Source organism: Apis laboriosa, unplaced genomic scaffold (genome assembly GCF_014066325.1).
Source record: "Apis laboriosa isolate Shangri-la unplaced genomic scaffold, ASM1406632v1 scaffold812_cov158, whole genome shotgun sequence".
Classification (NCBI taxonomy): Eukaryota; Metazoa; Arthropoda; class Insecta; order Hymenoptera; family Apidae; genus Apis; species Apis laboriosa.
In genome coordinates this window covers 276212-297338 of record NW_025224511.1, presented here as the reverse complement: position 1 = coordinate 297338, position 21127 = coordinate 276212, and the positions used below count along the sequence as shown (strand labels likewise).

The window sequence follows — 21127 nt, the reverse complement described above, 5'->3', positions numbered from 1 at the left end:
ATGAACGAGACTTGAGACTTGAGCATGATTTCCGTCGATATAATTTTTACACGCCGAAAGCTCTCAACTTTCGCAACTTTGATGATCAATTTTATTTTTTAATTTTTCGTGGAGAATCGTTACACCATCCTTTGCATAAAGAAGACGAAGCTTCTTTTCCCTAGCATTTATCTTCTATTCTAATTTCACCATTGTTAATTTATCGCATCTTATTTTTTTTTTTTTCCTATTTCTCTTCAAGCTCTACGCGTAGTTTAAGTTAAAAAGTTTATCAAAAACGATTCATCTTCGAACGGGTCGATTTAATCTTTATTTACCTTACCACGTTATATTATTTCTTCTTTCCATCAATTTTGTTTTCTCTTTTCATCGAATCTTTTTTTTCGAAACTTTTTTTCATATTTAGATACTGTTTATATTTCGAAAAAATATTCTAAATTGAAAGCATGGATGATGTTCGTTTTGTTAGTTAGCTTGAAGTTGGGTAAAATTCACGGGCATCAATTTTACGCGATAAAATTGTCCGTTGCGAGTTTAGTCGAATTTATCCATGTCAGGGGTGGAAATACCCTCGGTTGAAAACTTCTTTCATGAACCAATCGATCTCCATCGCTCTGTCAAAACGACATAGACGAGAATTGATCAAGTTGAATTAATTGTTTCTAAACGATCCTTGAAGGAGACTACATTCTTGCCTGTCTAATTATCACCGTCGAGAAGATTAATTTTCTGTCCTGGGTTTAGGGATGATCTTCCTTCCATTTATCAGAACTTCTGTGACATTTTAAATATGTAAAGAGATTTATTGTTTTTCCAAGATAAGAAACAAAATGTGCGATCAATATTCGAGTCGATTTTATGATAATTCATGATCAATCGTAGAGAACATTTTTCGTTCGAGTTAGAAGAAAGAAAATTATAATAAATTTAATTAATATTTCAAAAGAAAAATTATTTTATAATTGATTTCATAAAATATTTTTTATTAAGAGGAAAAAATATCTTTAATATCTTATTTTATGTTATTTTCCATTATTGCATCGTAATTATAAATTTAAATTTTCAAAAATATCTCTTCTGTATTATTTGCATAAAAGTAGGAGTTACAGGAAATTTATTTCAAAAAATATTCAAAATTATTCCAATTAGACCAAGAAAAAATAGAAACAGTACTCTTGGATAATGGTGGAAGTTGATGAGATTCTTCTTTGATAAAAGCTGTTTCTAACTATCAGAGTCTATTCTTTGTTCTCCAATTGTTGTTTCTCTCCTATATTCCACTGGTTGTCGTTTAAAGTCGCATTAAGAAGTTTCAGTATGGGAAATATGCGTTGGATCTTGGTATATTCGAATTTCGACTCGATAAAAATTCTGTAGATAGAAATTCGTACGTTTTCCTATTTATAATATATGCCAATGAAATTTTCTAATCTATACCATTCACCTCAAGTTCGTATCGTGTCTCGTAACCACTCTGATTTTCTATTAAATTTGTCGATTTCATTTTAAAAATTATTTAGAAGATCCTGATTCATTAATTATCGTGTCAAAACGAAGAATCGATTGAAGAACTTTTTAAAAATCATACAATTAATCTTGATAATGACATTTTACACTTAATATAAATCGAAAAAAAGGTTCTCAAAAAACAAGCATTATTTATTCTTACTTTATATCGAGAATAAATAATTTATATTATTTAGTCAAAGGATAAGGCAAATTTTATTTACGAAAAATTGATAATATTAAAATTTAACGAAATTACGTCTAGAAGAGAATATGTCTGATCATCGTCGTCTTATATTACTCTCTTGGTGCGAATATTCTCTCAACTGTACTCTTAAGGGAGACATCGAAGATGTTCGCTGGAAAGCTCCCAATCGCATGCTTTTTAAATCGTTCTGACTGACGTACGCAGCGAGATGTTTTCTTGAAGAACTTTTATTGAAATTGAGCATATTGAGGCGAAGGATGGATAGAAATCGTCATTTCCCCTTTGAAATTACTTTTTCGCTAATCGAGAGTTCGGAGACATAATCCGTTTTGATGTACATGAAATTTTTTATTTTAAATATAAAATCGAAAAATTAGATTCTTTTAAGTGGTTTTTGAGAATAGAACAATCAATTGATCATCTAAATATTAATATAATTAAGAGGAAGAAATTAGATATTAGTTTTTTAGAGAGAGGCGATTATTATTCCAAATAAAAATAGAGGATAGAGAAAAATTGAAACAATGATAGAGGAAAATTTTGCACTATTATTAACACTTTTATTATATATTATTATATTCTCTCTGGAATTTTATAAAAAAACGAGGTGCTTTTCAAATATGAATGATGCTCGATAGGAGTATGAAAGTGACAGAAAAAGATTTAAATTAAAACAATTGAGAATTTATGATAGATATTAAAAAATAAAATATTTCAAAATTTATGATTTTCTTTTACATAGGAATAATTCGTTTAAAAAAAAAGTACTCCAATTTACAATTGTATCGACGTATATTAAACAAAGTGCAAAATTTTCCATTGTCATTTTTTTTTTTTTAATTTCACATTTAATCCTATATTGTTGTCACAAAAAATTTTTTTTCGTATCAAATATAAAAAAATAAAAATTTAGAGATATTTTATTGAGCTTGCCAAGAGATTTTAAAACAAATTTACACGGATAACGAAATGATATTTAACGTTCTAAACGTTCGTTAAATTTTCAATCGATGAATTGGCAAAATATCTCACTATCGAATCTGCTTTTGGAACGAATATACTTTTAAACGCACTATATAGAAACGCTCGAGTCATAGCCGCCGAACGAACTCGATTGCACGCGGAATATAAATATTTCGCGACGGAATTGCAAAGTGTGTTTCTTTTCCGTATTGTGCTCCCCTATCGGATAGGCTACTATATTGGCCGAGTTGCGATATATCGAGGTGATACATCGAGTTTCCGCGTTTGTTTGCGATTTGAATGTGACCCACGTTCGATTCGACGATTTCGCTTATAATATTTCATTCCAGTATCCTGGATTAAAAAAAAAAAGAAGAAAAAAACAAATATAAAATAAAAATAAAAAAAAGGAATATGGAAAAAATATAGAGGAAACGAGCCGCGTAATTTCTATGTGCGAGTCACTCGTCGCAAAAACAGATTATCTTTTGAAAATTTGACAAATGTGAATAATAATAACGAATAATCTTAGTTTTAAAATTTGGTTGTTGTCGGTGATTGGTTTTTATGGATCGTTTAATTTTTCAGGGAACGATGACGCGGATATGTATCATGTAAATTGAGTGTCGTATTTATATTTTCAAAATGGAATAAAATATAAACTATTCGAGGTGTTTTATATTTTATGTATTTTAATGTAAAATCCATTTCCATTATATCGATAGAAGATTATTATTCGAATAACTTTTTAGTTTTTTCCATCAAACTTTTTTAATTTTTCATTAAATTTTGGTGGCACAATGGTGATTTTATTAGTAATATTGTTTTCGTCAATCATATAAATTATCGATTATACTCCATAAATAATATTATTAAGCGAACTTGATATCGAAATAAAGAAATCTGAAATATCTCGAATAGTTTGTGTTTCATTGCAATTTAAATATACATGATGCTATATTTCGGTATTATCATCATCATGAATATTTTAAACAAAATGTATTACTATGCTTGAGTAAAAGCTCTGACTGTTAATGACTTAGCTGAGAAATCTTTTGAAATTTTTACTCGCGAAGGGACAGTGCAATGCCGCCCTAGAGACAATTTAATTGATAAAATTGCTCTTTCACTGGATTATATAAAAGGCGTTATATCAAGGAAAGCTTTGTTTTATTAAGAAAATTCGTCAAGATTGTTGTATGAGAGATGGCCGGGTACTTTTTAATTAACTGTAGGCAAGTTCTCGCTTTTTACTCTCTGTTTTGCTACGCTGCTCTCCAACCAGTGTGAATAATTAATGAGATCTTTCGAATACTACCGCACGTGGTTAAAAAATAATTTTCACTTATTACCAAGTATAATACTCTTTCACAATTTTTTCTCTTCAAATGATCAAAAATCGTAGGATAACGTGCATTTAGAAATTTTTAAATATTTAAAAAACTCTGCTCTTTCTCTTTTAACATCCCCTTTTCATTATCCATCCGTTTACAATTTAATCGACAAAAATTATCGTCAATACATTCATTTCAATATGCGTTCACACGTTTTATTTTGCATAAAGTATCATCAGTGATGATGATTATTTGAGAATCGCTGAAACTATTCTTCCACGATTTTTTCTCAAACACGATGAAAGGAGAGAAAGAAAGAAAAAGGAAAAGAGAGAATTCTGAATCGTTTGTAATCGTGAAATAGACATAATCGTCGAAAGGAATCGGAATGCTTTTCGGGTCGTAATTCGTTTATGGTCGACCGAAATCGTGTCGAGTCGCGCGTTCCCCTCGCTCAAAGATGGGCGAAAAGGAGGCGAGCAAAAGGAAAGCGAGAGCAATTCGAGTCAAAAAACTTTGATGGGCCCGAGCAATGGAGGCTCTCGTGTTCTGTTTCTAGTGGAATTAAAAAGCTCCGTAATTATTCTCGGCTTGGACGTTTTAAAGCGCAAGGCGTTTCATCTGGATCTGGGTTAAAAACTTCGAAAAGGGATGAAGGAAAATCGTGGTGGTCTCCTCGAGACAACGAGAAGAATCGAGCAATGGCCTATTGTCCGTTTATCCACAGTTAGCCGGCCTGGGGGCGAGCCTGGACCCGCGAACAATTCGATTTCCACGCTCCTGGAAGAAGAAAATCTTCGATGGAGGTTTATTCTTCCACCGAGCTCTCCTTTCTTTCTCCACGGCCATGTAAAATGTATAAGCATTTTCAGCCCTTTGCCCATTGAATTTTTCATTGAACATGCCCCCTCTCTTTCTCTCTCTCTGAATATATCCCCTAGCCGCGAGTCTTCGACTGTCGATAGAAAGCGGCTTGCGTCGAGGCGCAAAGAAGAGAGAAAGAAAAAGAAACAGAGAAAAAAGAAAGAGAGAGAGAGAAGAAAATAAAAGAATGGAAAGAAAAAATTTCTCGGCGATAATAAAGAGGCTTCTTATTCCTCGTATTATTCAAATTTTCCAACCACCCGATTTCGAATTGCGATTTCTTGACGAGGATCTAGGGGACAACTGGACTCCTGGAAGATGTTCGATTGAGGGAAATCTTTCTTTTCTCATTGGGATGAATAAGTCTGGGATTATCGAACGCGTTAAGATTCGTAAATGCCTCGAGAGATTCCATTCAATTCTCTCGTGAAAATCTTTCAGCTGTGAGCGATCTCGTTTGGAAACAGGAACATTGGTCTCGCGCGAAAGAAGGACGATGAGAAAACGGTCTTAATCGTTGTCTGCCGGATAAATTTCTCGCGACGATCGTTAACTTCGCCTCGAGGATCTCGACAAAGATCGATGGAGAGGAATGCAAACGAAGGGGATGAATTTTAAGGGGGATGCTGAAATATGAATTACACAGCGTGGGCTAAAATTCGTGATGATAAATCGGGATCCGTAACTTTTAAATTCTTCGATGCACTTTTCTTTCTCTTTCATTCTCATCTCGAGCCATACTTATCGATAATGAATGATACTGATACGTATATTATGATAAATCGTATGGATTTATACGTACGTCAACTTAATCTCGTTACTTTTCTATTTTATAATTTTCTCTCGGATCTGCATATTCGAGATTTACGCATTATCGATTAAAAGATGATAATCGGAGACAAAATTTGCGGTTCACCGTTATTAATGAACTATTAAGTAGCTCGAAGTTAGGAAGAAGAAGTAACTAAGTTGGTTCGCTAAACAGTGGGTAATGATAAGAAGTTTCTTCGTCCAAATCTCGAAACTTGTTATTATGGTATCGCGGTGAGCCGCGTAATTACGATTCTCTCTCGGTTATGATTAAACCGACGGTGCATCTAGCCTTTGGGCTAATTATCCCCTCCCGCGTTAGTTTATTATAACGGGGCACGGTGATAACGCTTGGCTCGCGAGTTTTTTTTTTTTTTTTTTTAGTTTTATTCTCAAACCAAATCGCGAAAAGTATGCTTATTCGACGATTTCGCGTCTGATGAATGATATCATTTGCGCGACCAGTGTTACATTTGCGAGATTATTTTGGGAAAATTAATGTTTTTAGAGAACGAACAAAGATATATAAAAATATAGGTTCTTTAAGAGACAATCATAATTTTTTTTCAGGAAATTTTATAGAGGATGTATTCATATCATTTTAGATTAGAAAGATATCGACAAGTTTTGTTTATGATGTACATATTTTAATATCTAATTAACACTAGAATTATTAATTACAATTACAATATCTAAATATATTATTTTATTAAAATAACTTGATGAAAATTATGAAAATAATTAGATATATGTAATTATGTTTCTGTAGCTGAATAATATTAATTTTGACGAAGAAAAATTTCTAGTGTTAATTATCACAATTTATGCTTCGATTTTATAATAATCATACGATTTCTGCTTAGTTTTATCTAAAAAAAATTATTGAAATTTGATCGAGATATAATCATAAAAAGATTATGTCTCAAATACTTCTTTCAAGAATCCCATTCGATAATTTATTCTAAACAAATAATGGAATTATTCCTGAGAATAATTTCAAAGGGGATTAATGGATGTTAATTCGACAAAGCGATCGTTAATCGAGCACGAAATTGCGTTACTCTCCCTAGCCGATCGTTCGTTCGTTCCGCGTCAAAGCTGTCTACGCGCGACTATCCTTCGATCTTTCACGCCATCCCGTGCGATGTCACGCCGTAATAACTTATTAATCCATGGAACAATAGCCGTTGTTGGATGATTCCGTGAAATTGTCCACGTGATCTCATCTGGATCCGAGACTACGCGGCATCGATCCCTAAATAAGCCGGTATTTCCCTTGGGTTCTGGCCACGATGATTCGACCACAAACCCGTCACAGAATTACTTCTATCGACGCGTCCAACTCGATTTTCGACGCTTAAGTCGTCGTTCCGCAAGATTACGGTCAGCACAGAGGATACGAGTGAGTGGTTCTTGCCCGGAAACTCGGTCAAGAAGCGACAAATCGATCCATTTCGATGAACTATCCTTCGGTACGTGCCTGTTTTCGAAATTGGCGAGTGTTTGTACGATTGGTTGAATCTATTTGATCAATATATCTTTAGTTTTATCCATGAACGATAAGATGTAGAAAATACAAAATGAGTAGATATAAAGTTAAGTATTATACATAATAGGAATATAAAGGATAAAATATAAAGAGATAGGATAACACCCTATTCTGGAGGATTGTTAATGAACATCTTAGTGAAAGTTATTGTCGAATAATTATTCTAAACGCGGTGATTATTTGTGAAATATATTCTCAATTATGCAACAAGTGTAGACAGAAATAATCTTATTTCAATGAGATATACACATATTCCAATATATGTATATCTTATATTTAAATTTTTTAAATTTAAAAATGAAACGAGACACTTTAGTAGAATTGAAGTTGTATTGTATTGAAGTTGTAAAGTAGCAATTAGAAAATGAAAAGTTCCAAAGTGTTTCCAGAGTCGGTAACGAAGCATAGTCGCTCTTTTGAATGAAACAAACGGGCAATTCCGAAAGGAAAAAAAGAAAAAAGACGATGCAATGGATATTTTCGAAGAAAAAAGTTTGGTGGCTCGGGCCACCGATATAATCAAGAGCAGCCAAGTTTTTTCTCGACGAACTCGGGGCTAAAGAAACAAAACTGGAGGGGAAGAAGGCCGGATTACGGACAATGATAAGCCCAACTCGTAATTAGCGGACTTGCTCTTGAGTTCCGCGCCAGTCTTGTGGAAACGACTATCTATTCGAATTCTTACTTCTTCTTCTTCTTCTTCTTCTTCTTCTTCTTCTTCTTATTTCTCTTTCTCTTCTTTTTGCTCGATGGACATCTTAGAAACGCAAGTTGAATTCTCAAATAATCGTAAATTTGTTGGAAATTTTATTAACGACTTATTCGAATTAATTCTTCATAAAATTATATAGAATTATACTTGAAAACGAATTGATAAAGGATAGATTTACGTAACTAGATGAAGAAAATTCTATCATCTGCTAATGAGAAGAATAAATATTATTAGTTGAAATTAGATTTCGCAATGGTTTATACACAGTTTCGAATTAGATGGAAAATTTGATGGAGAATCGATGAAATAATTCTATTTTGCTACGTTACTTGGAATTCAATTCCAGAACGAAATGCTCGTGCAAATAAATTACGCACAATTCTCGTTGGCAAATTATTATGATGTTTCCCGTTTCGACGAGGGATTGGTCCAATTAAACGAGTTAAATCCCCGTAAAGGCCGATGACGAATTGCACTAGACAATCTGACACATCACTTGGTATTGGCCGGCGCCAGGCCAACTTTGTCTTTGACAAATTAAACAGAATACACCTTTGACAAACTTGACCATTATAGCCTTGTGAATAGGGTTCACGCGAACTTGTCAATTTCAATCTTGTCGAATTTGCAGAATCTCGATATCGATGAAACCTGGTCACTATTCGAGCACGTGATCGAATTTCCCTTTGAGACGTTTGAATGAGATAAATGTATTAGAAATTATATTTTTAAATTTGTGTTCAAATTTCAATTTATTTTTTGGCATTCTTAGTAAAATAAAATGTTCATTGATAGCTTTTGTACGGTAGATTTTTATGTAATCTTTGAATAAGAATTGCAATTAATTTTTATGAACTTTGAAAAATATTCTTTTTTATCGTTTTTAAATTAATATTAAAAAAATAGGTGTTATATTGTAAAAGTGTTGAAAATGGTTCTTTTTTTCTCCTTCTTTTTTTTTTATATTGAAGATAGAGGTAGCACGAAAAAGTACACAACACAATTTCTACGAAAACAGTCGTTGTTTGACATCGACAACCTATCTAAACGTTAATTGGAACTAAAATATTTTCATTCTCGTCGAAACGGTCTCTCGAGCTACGTTCCTCTCAATTCGTTTGCAATATCGATTCAATCCATTCGTCGATAAAGTTAGTATAGTGCTGTGTTTCTCTTCCAAATTCATCTTTGTCTGATAATGCATTTTCAAGAAGATGTGTCCAAAAGGAAGATTGTTTCTCATAGATAATTTTGCTAATTACGTCTTCGATGTGACAATTTCTTTGAATTCAGAGTTTTTCTTTCTCGTAGATAAAATGGTGTATACAAACTTTCCATTAATTACTTGTAGGAGCGGAGAAAAATATAATTCTAAAAATAATTCAAAATTTAGGTCATTATCCTTTTACTTATTTATTTTCAGTAGATTGTAGAAGCTCATAGAAAATTTAAAAATTTACGAAATGCACATAATATGCAAAAAAGAAAAAACGAAATATTCACTATATATAAAATATAGTGAGATTATAAATTATATCCAATCACATTCTCGAGTTTTAAGAATAAAAAAAAATAAAAGAGAGAGAGAGAAAAATATTCTGATAAAGTGATTGCATCGAGGATTTTGAGTTTTTCTTGAAACAAGATGTTCATATTTAGAAACTTCAAAGAATAGAAGCAAAAGAAAAAAAAAGTAAAAAAAAAAAAAAAAAAAAAAATGGACGAATTGGTAAATGAGCTTTCCAACACAAAAAGCTAGGCATCTGTTTACGATGAAAGTTTCTAGATCCGTAGAAATACATTGAAAGTTCCTTTTCCACTATGAATCAATGTGAAATAATCCATTGGCATAAATCATCCAAGTTTCACAGGCGAAAACTCGCATACAGACGGCAGCCATACTGATTCCAGTTATTCGTTAATATCGCAGAATTTCTCCTAGAGGGGAGGTGTGTAACGATATATCGATCAAAGAGCAACAGGAAAACCAACGATACTTCTTTTCATTATGTTCCTCTCGATTCATTAATCCAATGAGATAACATATCATCGCATGAATAAAAAAAAAAAAACATTTTGTTGGAGCCATTTTACCGCGCGATGAAGTTTCTCCTTTTCACGGTGGAATGAATGTTTCGTTTGTAATTTGTAATTTTAATTAATCACGTGATGTATTCCGGTATATTTTTCTGATTACGGAAGAAATGAAAATATAATTTCTTTTCAATTTGTAGTGTTTACGTGCATTTGTGCATATATTTTCAATAATAATCACCTTTTTTTTTTATATTATCTGGTTACACGATGCACCTTGTTAGGTTTATTAAGTAGATTAATATGCGATTCGAAAGAATATATGGAATAAATTTTGTAATGTTTGTTTCATTGTATGAACATGCTTATAAGTATGCGAATGCTAATATACGTGGCCTTATTATTTTAGAATTTTATCTATCTTATTATAAGGAAATGATTCGAAGCGTATATATAAGGTAAAAAAGTTATTTGTAATAATTAAAAGAATAAATTAATTAAATTAATAAAATAATTAAAAAAAAGAAATTATATATGTTTGTTAAATATACGAGGATTAAATAGAGAAATCCTTATTTGTAAATTAATTGATTCTATTACTAAGTGTAAAAGTTTCTATTTATTTCTATTTCTTTATATAATATTAAAATATATTTTATACAAGGTAAATACAGGATTAAGGATTTCCTTTTGTTATTTAATGCTCGCTATATTCCTGATTTGCAGAGAAAATTAAATTTTTAATTATTTTAATCATTCTTAATTTAATTAAATTATTCATTAATCATGAATATTTTAATTGGAACAGAAAAATCTAAAAAACATGAGTATTAATTAAATCCAGAAGACATGGTCAGGTATACAAGGAATAAGAAATTAAATTTAATTTTATTATACACTTTTATCGAAATAATTAATCATAATCCATCAAATAAAATCCATAAAGTTTTATTCTACTTATTACATATACGTCCTTCTTATTCCTTACAAACGTTCTAATTCTCGTGAACGATCCGTAGATCCAAGAAATCTGGGAGAAAGAAATCTCTAAGAAAAATATTCCTTTCCAAGCACCACGCGCTTTCGAAACAATGGCACGTTTCCGTTTCGGGGATGTACGATGATGAATACTCTGGTTTCCGGTATTGGTATTGGTGTCGAAGTCACGGAACAATTCGTCGTGCACGTGAATTCCTTGCCCAGCCGGAAACTGCGAACCACCGCAATATTGGGTGCAGCAGTTACGCGAAAAACCGGTCAGCGGGATCCAGATTTATTCCTAAAATTGAGAATTTGCTCGAACGCGGCCGGTTAGTGGCGCATATTTCAACGGTGTTCAGACTTCACGGCAACGAGCTACAAGCTTCTTTTTTCTCTCTCTTACTCTCTCGTTCTTTTTCTCTTTTCCTCTTTTTTCGCTCCATCCGCCAGTTCGCGTTTCTATACTCGTTCGAAATCGGCTGACAATCGAAAATTCTCTCTCTCTCTCTCTCTCTGTCTCGTGTCCGATCGAGACTTGGTCGAATTTTTCTTCGAATATGAAAATTTTCGATGAAAATGTTGAGACGATGAAAAAAAAAAATGATAGATTTATCAGATATTTTTGAGAGGAGATTACGAAATATCGATCATTTGAATTTTTGGTTGTTGAAATGACGCGCGATATCTGCACTTTTATGAAGTTGAATCGGAATAGAAATTTTCTGAATAGTTTTTAAAAGTATTAAAATTTCAATTCAATGTAATATACATTATAGAGATTTATTATTAATACTTTTTTCTTTGAATTATTTGATCCTTATGATTTATACATACAAATGCAAACAATAAAGAAAAAAAAAATAAATTTCTATCGGAATTCACTTTCCATTTTCAATTTTACCAAAAAGATTAAAATTTCTCAAATTCAATGGTGCATGTAGAAATTCTACGCTATCTTCAATTTGAATTCAAACTCGGAACAGATAATCCAAGTACGTTCGCATTTCCAGAGAAGTTTTCCGCGACAACAATTTCTCTCTACGACTGTACATCGAGAAAGTTTCGAGCTCCCTTAACGATTTCCCCGGAGTTGAATCGAAAAGCAATTATATGAGCAGGTTTATAGCCCATGTTGTCCATCTTGGACATCGTCATATCCATTCTACTCGATGCCATTCTATCCTTACTCGATATCCAACTTTAGAGTTATTTAAGCTTTGAATATCTAATATGTAATGTATTTCAATCAATTGGCTGAAATTTGATTAGAAATTTATATCGCTCATAACAATGATTAATATCTCGATTATTCGTCTATGTTAAAAAGGATAATCCTTGAACTATTTAACCTCGCGATTTATGTATAATATGATCGTGTCAGCAGCCTCTTCTCGGGCTCGTGAACAAGAACAAAGAGAAAGTAGTCCCCGTGGACAGACCTTAAACGCTGCAGCATCGCGAAATAGGGTTAAACTATACGGTTGCAGACTATTGTGGCGCTCGCACGCGCTTCAAAAAGACTTGATATAGGCAGAAAAATAAAATGAAATCGCGTGCAAAGACGCGTACGAGGCGCTTTATCGGGCTTCACTCGTTCCGCTACTTCTTTGGAATTCATACCTTTAGCCAGAGGGCTTTTTACCCTTTCCTTCCGTGCCAAACTCGAATTTCCGTTTTCTACGTTCACACCTCTTTCGTGGCGGCTTTGAACCGAAGGGGCGAATTTATTGGCACAGTCGCTTTAGATCTTGTTTCAATAAAATTGTGTAAATATATATTTATATGCAGGGTGTGTTAATATATCTTTAAAGAGTAGATTTGAAATGACTCAAAATAAATATAAAAGTTGATACGTAAAAATGTCGATCGAGGCTTATGGTTGAATTATAAACAATTTGTAATTAAATGATTGGGTGCTTAGAAGAAATGTTGTAAAATTTCTACCACTCTATAATGGTAGAGAGAAAAAATGAAATAGTAATGGGGATGAAAAGAGAATACGTTAACAAAGTTCTTATTCCATCTCTGTTAATCGTATACTTAAAAAAAATATATTACTTCATTTTTAAACAACAATATATTTGTGGATAATTTTCAAATTCCCCTTTTCTAAACACATTCAAATAAGCCTCATTCTTGTATACCTAATTAAAGTCCAAATATTCCATGAATATATTAACAAATCTATAAAATAATTGACAATAAGATATAAGGGAAAAATTTGGTTGGTGGGATAGAAACGGGGAGGAATCGAATAAGTTGTTCCAGGAAACGTTGAAACGACACGATTGCCAACCTTCGAACACTTCGAAGCACGTAACATCGTTTTACAAATGTCGCTACAATCTATTACTCAGAGGCGGAGTCCCGAGGAACTGGCTTCGAGTTCCACTTTTAAAGCATCCCTGAACTCTGCTCTTCTTTTACAACCCTCCCTATAAAGGCAAAGAACTTTCAGCTTCGACCGTTTCGACGACGTTGTGGTATTAAGGGGGAGAAAAACCGCGACTGTTGAGATGTACCATTATTCTTAACGCCTAGCGATTCAGAGTCGACTTTTCCCTCTAACTTTTCCCTCGCCTCTCTCTCTCTCTCTCTCTTTCTCTCTCTCACTCTTCAATCTTTGCAGTTTCCTCACGAAATTCGCACTTGACGCGGCCCAGAAAAGAATTCGAAACACGCAAAAGCTGGGCACGTTCTTCGCCCAATGAAAGATGTCGAGATTGTGCGATAAGGAAAAAGAAAAAAAGGAAAAAACACTCCATTCCGAGAAGTTTCTTGATAACTATGGAAGCACGAAAATGGAAGCGAATTCTCGATCCAGGAAATCAGCTTGATAAGCTAATCTGAATACCCAAATACTACTTACCGGAATTGACATTACTAACGCAGCTTCCAAACTCCTACCATCTAATCTCATCGGTTTTAAGCAAACATTCACGTAATCCGATTATCCGTTCTAGACGCATATCGATAAGCAGAAAACAAGATCTGCAAATGTCAATTTTGACGTAATATTAGTTTGTCTCCATTCATATTTATGATTAATACATGTGTGAACACTCACAATCAATCGTTTTTCAGTTTTCCTTCGTATTCGTCTCGGAATAAAAGAAATCGAGGAAGGAATTTTTTTTCACTTTTAAGAAAATTTACAATTTCTTTTCAAATTTGAGAAAAGCATCTCGATCGATACGGGGTCAGAAGTAAAATGGAAAAAAGATATATTAGAAAAATGAGAAGAGAATTACTCTATCGAGACAAGTTAATAGATCCATCGACAAACTAGCGCCACCCCGACCCGTTTACTTGTTAATGCAATCTCGGCTGCCATTTCGCAAGCACTGGTATCATAGTCTATCCACGAGCCCTTTTTATGTCGCGGTAAATTACGTCCAGAGGTCGGTAAAGTCCGGCGCAGAGGCGGAAGATAAAGTGTCCCCGGTTCCATCGCAAACTAACGAAGAAGAAGAGCGAGGGATCTCCCTTGCTTTATGGGCACAAGGCCAAGAGACTTAAATCGCGACACGAGACACATCGTCCACGGGATTTCACGTAACTGCGTGTTTGTGAACGATTAGAAACTTGTTTCAGAAACTGTGTTCCTGGGAACGGAGTAGTAGTTTCTAAATTTCTTCGCTGATACACCAGTGCCAGTTTTTCATTCGGGAACGAGACGTTTGAGGAGAGATTTACGACTATATAACCGAACGACAATATGAACCGTCGCACGGAGGGGGGATTTGTTGATGAAAATACGCGACAGGAGAGAATAAACAATGACCAGAGGCAGACATTTGCGTGCATTTTTTATGCTGCGGATGAAGCTGGCGCCGGTGCCAAAGTGTTGGCTCTGGGCGAAAGGCGCCGCATTGAAAAACGTTGTTTGCGTTGGGAATAGCAGCTCGTAAATGCCTTCTACGAGCTCAGCTTTTTTAATCTTTGGAATTGGAAATTGGTAAGGTGTAATTGTATCGGTGAAACTCTACTCTTTTTTTTGTAAATATGCATAGATGCTCGCGATGAGATAATTAATATAGCGAAATTGAAAAGAATAAAGGTAAACGATACAATGTTCCCTCAATTATGGTATAATCGGTTATACAATTTTTAGAAATTATAAGGGAAATGTGAAGTCAAATTATTAAATTTTTAAGATAAATAAATGAATATTATTATTTATTTATTTGATGAAAATTTGTTATTTCGATACAATGTATTTTAATTGTAGAAGATATTAAAAAATAATGATTAATCGGAGAATTCATTGTATTATGTTAAAGAAAACAGGAATATTAAAAAGTTTTTATATTATGAAAAATTAAGTTCATAATATTCGGTAAATGTGTTTTATTCTGATTAATGTTTCTTTCAATTTTTAATAATTTGTTGAAAGAAATAATAAATAACGAAGAATAATTAATAACAATTCATATAAATTTTAATGCGAAACAAAATATAAATTTATAAAAATATTAATTATTATTCAATATCTTCCATTACTAAATGTAATTCATTCTTATTATTTATCAACATATTGAATATAAAAGCTTTGCTCAATTTCCATTGACATTCTCACAAAAAATCTTTCTTCCGAATAAATTATTTAATCTTAATAATTCCAACCTTCGTTAATTTTTAATCTACTCTCTAAACAAAGAAGTAAATCTCTACTTACGAAGCAAAAAGATGAGGGAAAAAGTATATCTCAGCAAATCTCACAAAAGGGATTATCATTTCTGATGAAATATGCATGATAATCCAAGTACTCCTACACTAGCTTCCAGCTTTTTCAAGGTTTTTTTTACCTTTATCCATCGACTAAGACAATAAGAAACATTTGAAAGAGACCAAGACGTTTGCTAATTGGCTGATTGCTCACAGTAAAGAGGGCGCCACTTGTCTGCCGCCATTTTAATCGCAGCAAACTTAATCGGTTGCCCCTCGTAAAGGGGCGCCACCTTTACGAAGTCGGCGAAGAAAATGAAATGGACAAAAAACACGAACGAGGTTCTACTTTTGGAAAGCGGTTAGTTTGCGGGACGAAACTCTCATTTTCAGAAAATTGCCCCGGGTAAACGGTCAAACTGGAAGCCAGATATTAGACTCTGAATAGCGCACGAGCACCCTCGTGTACGAAAGAAACAAGGAGGAACTTTTTTACCTAATGGTGGTACCGAGAGTTCACTTCAATTCCGTGGAGAAGCTTTCGTCCACGCTGTCACAAGATTTAAACGTACAATTTCTCACGAATGCACGAATTACCTACAGGTGGCAGTTATTTTAATTGGTAAAATTATCCTGATATTGCTATTTCTATAACGGGTGTCGATTATGTTCATTGTTCTACGTTTATTATACGGTTATATTAAATGAAGTGCATCGACACGATAATGCAATTAAACGGAAGCCACTAATGGTTGGCTCGTTAATTATGCCGGATTATCGCTTAACGACAAGCCACCTATTAACATCAATGTTAAAGTAGCCCCTTTTAATCAACAATATGGACGTATTTGCTACAATAAATGTAAAGAGACATCTTTCCCTTGTTATTGTACACTCTTCTGCAACTCGTTTCCTCGTTGGTTACAAATGCATCGTGGCACGTGCCATTTCGATTACGATTCTTCCTTTCATTCCTTGTAATTTAGAGATTCAATAAGGGGGCAATTTTAGAAGCACACTGTTCCACGAATGGTCGTGGAAAATGGCACAACGGAAGTGCAACGTGCCGGGTCTTGGGTCGAATGCTTCGTCTTTACTGCAATATGATAACGTTATTATCGTGTAATTGTCAGATATTGAAACTAACTTCCTGAAAATTCATTTACACAATTCACGCACCTACTTCTTCATTTCATTTCATATACGTTTTTCTTTATTCCATTACTTCCATCCAATGATGGAATTTGATCATTATTTACATCAATTGAAAGATGTAAACTTTTTTCAATCAAACAATCTAGAGAGGAAAATATACATAAATTCGAGCTATCTCCTTTTTCCTGTAAACCTTCCAATCCACTGAAAATCACGGTTGACGACGTATATAAATCTCGATCACGAGAGAAACACGACACGTTTATTTTATCAAGCTACCAAATCTTCTTCGAGCTCGTCAATTCCATACTATTAAGAAATTCTCTTGCGAACAGATCATAAAAGTGCAACGGACGCGTAACCCGTCCTTGGAACGTTTCTCATCCGAAATAGACTTGGTATAACGCGCGCTACTTTTCGCAACGACTTTCCTTTGGCAACGTTCGTTGCCAAGTGTCTTCGAAACTTAACCGCGTAACGTGCTTCGTGTTTGGTTCGTTTTGGACCCGGCCCTTTTTCCAAACATCGCATGGATTTGAGCGAAAATCTTTCGTTGGATTGATATTACGAATCGAAATTGAATATGGATATTTCGGAGATAGAAATAAGATACGATTCTTTGTGTCGTGTATATTGTCAAAATTCAAAATTGCAAATCTTCCGGAATAAAATAGAATATTAGATTGATAAGAGAGATATCGAGCATAACAATTTGAGTTTGGATCGTGATTACGCGAAATATATTACATTTTTGTATAATTGTTCGATCATAACAATTGTTTCGATTTATAACAATTAATATCAATAAAAACTTGAAATTTCCTGCCTCGATAAAAATTAAAGTTATATTTGTTGAAATATAATAGCTCACTAGGATAAACAATTTTATTTATTTTCTAAAAATATACAAAGATTCTTGTACACGATTGAAATTATCACATAGATTTTGATATAAATTTCGTGATAAGTCAGAATATTTTTTCGTGCCTCCGATATTTCGTTTAGGAGAGAATCTCGAGGAAAGTAAGTTAAGATGTTGCATTTTGCGAAGGCGCGACGACAGTCGACTGGAGGCGGAAACGCGAATGCTCTTAACCGTTATCCGCCCATTTCTGTCCCTGGTGGTGGCTTTATGTCGTAAGAGATACGATATCCCAAAAACTTGGTATAATTCTGGAAATACTGGTTCACGTCGTTTCCCTTTTTCTTCTTATTCCTCTCTCTTTTCTTTTCTTCTTCTTCTTCTTCTTTCTTCTTTCTTTCTTTCTTTTTTTTTTTTAACGATTATATCTGTGCTTTCTGTTCCTTCCTCGTTTGTAGAATTGCGTTCTGTAGCGTGCAATAAAAAGCTACTTGAGGGAAAGAATTTTCCAGTTAAGAAGACACCCTAAGGCTTTTAGTAAAGTTTAATACGTGACCTACACCCCTGAGAAAAAAATCGACCAAAATACGAGGGATAAGATGTTTCGCGAAATTTCTAACTTTTTCTTTTGAAAAAGCTTCGAATTAATTATTTGATATTCGTAAATTATAATGGAGAATATTAATCCACAGATTGCAATGATGTAGATATAGAAATAACGAAAGTTTTTCAAAGATTGAAAGGAATTATTATTCATTAAATAAAAAAGAAAATCAAAGAATCTTTTATATTCGAGTATTCTATACGAGTTTCGTGAAGAATTGTGAATTTCGCACAATGAAAAGTCATTTAGTTTTGCAGAGAATAATACTCGTCTTTTTTTGAATAGGGAAAATTAATAGTATATTAAATAGAAATAAATTTAACTTCTTTTTTTTTTTTTTATGAAAGGCTAACGATCGATAATCAAATCTATATTTCAATCGAACAATGCATTATACAATTCAATTAATATATTCATCGAAGCGATTGTTCGTGATTTACCAGGGAGAGTTTCAGGATATCGCGTAACGATCTGATATATTTTGCACGATGAATGTGCGCGTTTTGTTGTTGTCGACCACAAAAATATTTCGAATGTCGGGGGAAAAAAAAAAAAAAATTAATTTCATTTTGGGATAGGGAAGGCAGGATTGGCGGAAATAACGTAGTCACCGGTTGAAACGCGGAAATTCGTAGTCAAGGGCGCGCGTTCGAATTTGTCATTCGATTATCTCGGTAATTTGATCGTCTCGCCTGTTGTCAGTGTGCAATTTCGTACGGCAAGATCGGGCGACCGCAAAAATATTGCTCAACCAACGAATTACGAAGCCTGTTCTCCGACCAGGCATTAACAAACGATCTCGTTGCCTGAAAATCGTCTATGAATGGCCGTTTTATCGAATCGTCTCGCGTGAATTTACCTCTTTTTGATTCTTCTACAACATCGATTCCCCTCTTTGTCCATTTTTAAACGTGTAATACCATTTTTATAATTTTCTTCGTTATTTCTTTATGCATTATTATTATAACACGTAGCTGTTGATGGAAGTCGAGGAAGAATAATTAATTTTCAAAATAATCGTACAACTTTGATTTTTTTTCTTTTATATTTCCACTTTTATATTTCGTGTATATATATATGATTATAAATAATCGTATTAATATAATTTTTCAAAACGATCAGATCAAAAACGTTGAGACATAAATGGTGGCAAACGTCAATAAATACGTCGTGGTCACATGAAATGGCGTGCATCTTGCAATACGAATCATAGACGAGAACGAAGCCGAGGAAGCCCTTCGCTGCACGATTAGTTAAGTCGACGTCCACCTATATAAAGTGTACATACAGGGTGTTCCAGTTTGCATTGAAAATGAGAAAATATTTGATAAATTTAAAAGAAAAAAAAACTATCAATAATTTCAACGTAACAGAAATGAAATTTTTCAAGATTAAAACAATATATCATGCGAAACGAATATTGAAATTTGGTGGTGAAGATGGAAAGAAAGATTGCAAAAATTATTTGACAAAGCGTTCAAGGAAATAGGGCACTTGAGGGAATAAAAGGCGGCATGGTCAGAGCCGCGTATATTTCTAAAATAGAATAATTTCCACTCAATTTATTCAAATAGAATTCATGCGACGAATTCAAGACGATAGACCTTAGAGCTATTCTTGACACCTGTGAGCATTCAATATTTCTCGACCAGCCTCTAGAATACGTCATTTTCAATCTTCGAATTCGATACCATGCACAGAGATTGTCAATCGTCGAATAGTGATCCAACCTCGGTTGAAATCTGTCCACCGTTTAAACGCAACCATTGTTGATCACTCGAATACCCTCTCGAATCAAATTTCTCGAATTACAACATGAGGTTTTTAAAGAGAGCGAATTTTTCAGCTCACCGATCCAATAACGTCGAATTCCAATAAACAACACCGCATATCTACGATAAAGTGTTTTTATTTTATTTCCCTTCGTTCGGCCCTTTGCGATTGTTGATCGAAGTCCTCCAAATCGAGCTTGCCGCGCAGAAAGTATTGGATTTTATTAAACGGCCAGTGCTCGATTTTCCGTACTCGAAGTTTTTTCAACCGGCTTTTTCGCCCGTTGCTCGTTGACAGAATTGAAAAATAAAAAGAGAAGAAGACGGGGAGGAGAAGCGAAGAAAAGGGAAAGGAAGAAAAAGATTGGAGCGTCCATAAACTTTTTAAGAACACTTGGAGAAACTCGCGTTTGGTTTATTTCAATCCTGATAAGAGGTTGGTTTATTTCGATCCTACGATACGAGGTTTTATACCGCGTGTGTGTAAACGATGGATTCGCTCGCGCGAACTTTGGCAAATTTATGATTCTTGCTGACGTTCTTTGCGCTTAGCCTGCAATCTTGAGAACTGTTTATTGGGAGTGCCACTTTCATTTTGACAGGGGAAAGAGAATTATATATACCCTTTATATTATTCTTGCAGAAATAGAACAGAGAAGAAAACTTCATTTCTCGTGATGACTGTAATAATAATTTTCCAAACAATTTCTTTAATTCCTTTGTTACGAATAACAATATCCACTTTTGCTTCCAACCTTATCCTTATCTCGAATTAAAATTCGAATTGGAAATATAAATAACACGAAACGAAGGGATCGAGATAAAATTTCTCGTAATCGTAAGAAGCTTCAACTTCGACCGGGAAAAAATAAAACGTAAACAAACGAATTTTGCGAGCAAGCGTACCTTGATACATAAATGGAACCGCGGCTGATCGAGATTGCCGTTCGAGATGTCAGCCAACGGTTTATGGAGCAAATGCCACGTATGCGTGGAATAATTCATGAGGTGGAAACCGCTGGTCGACTGTTATCGCCGTCATGAAGCTCCGGGAGGGATTCTCGCGGTGGAAAATGCGCGCGGCCTCCAGTCACAGACGCAACCA

The 21127-nt window shown here is 33.9% G+C and overlaps 1 protein-coding gene across 1 annotated transcript in view; it reads right to left on the bottom strand.

The window, feature by feature from the left end:
* Nucleotides 1-21127, bottom strand: part of LOC122719524 (glutamate receptor ionotropic, kainate 1-like) — a gene marked incomplete at its 3' end in the record, with an annotated part of 105542 nt that overhangs the window by 28555 nt on the left and 55860 nt on the right. The gene's annotated exons all lie outside the window — the stretch shown is intronic.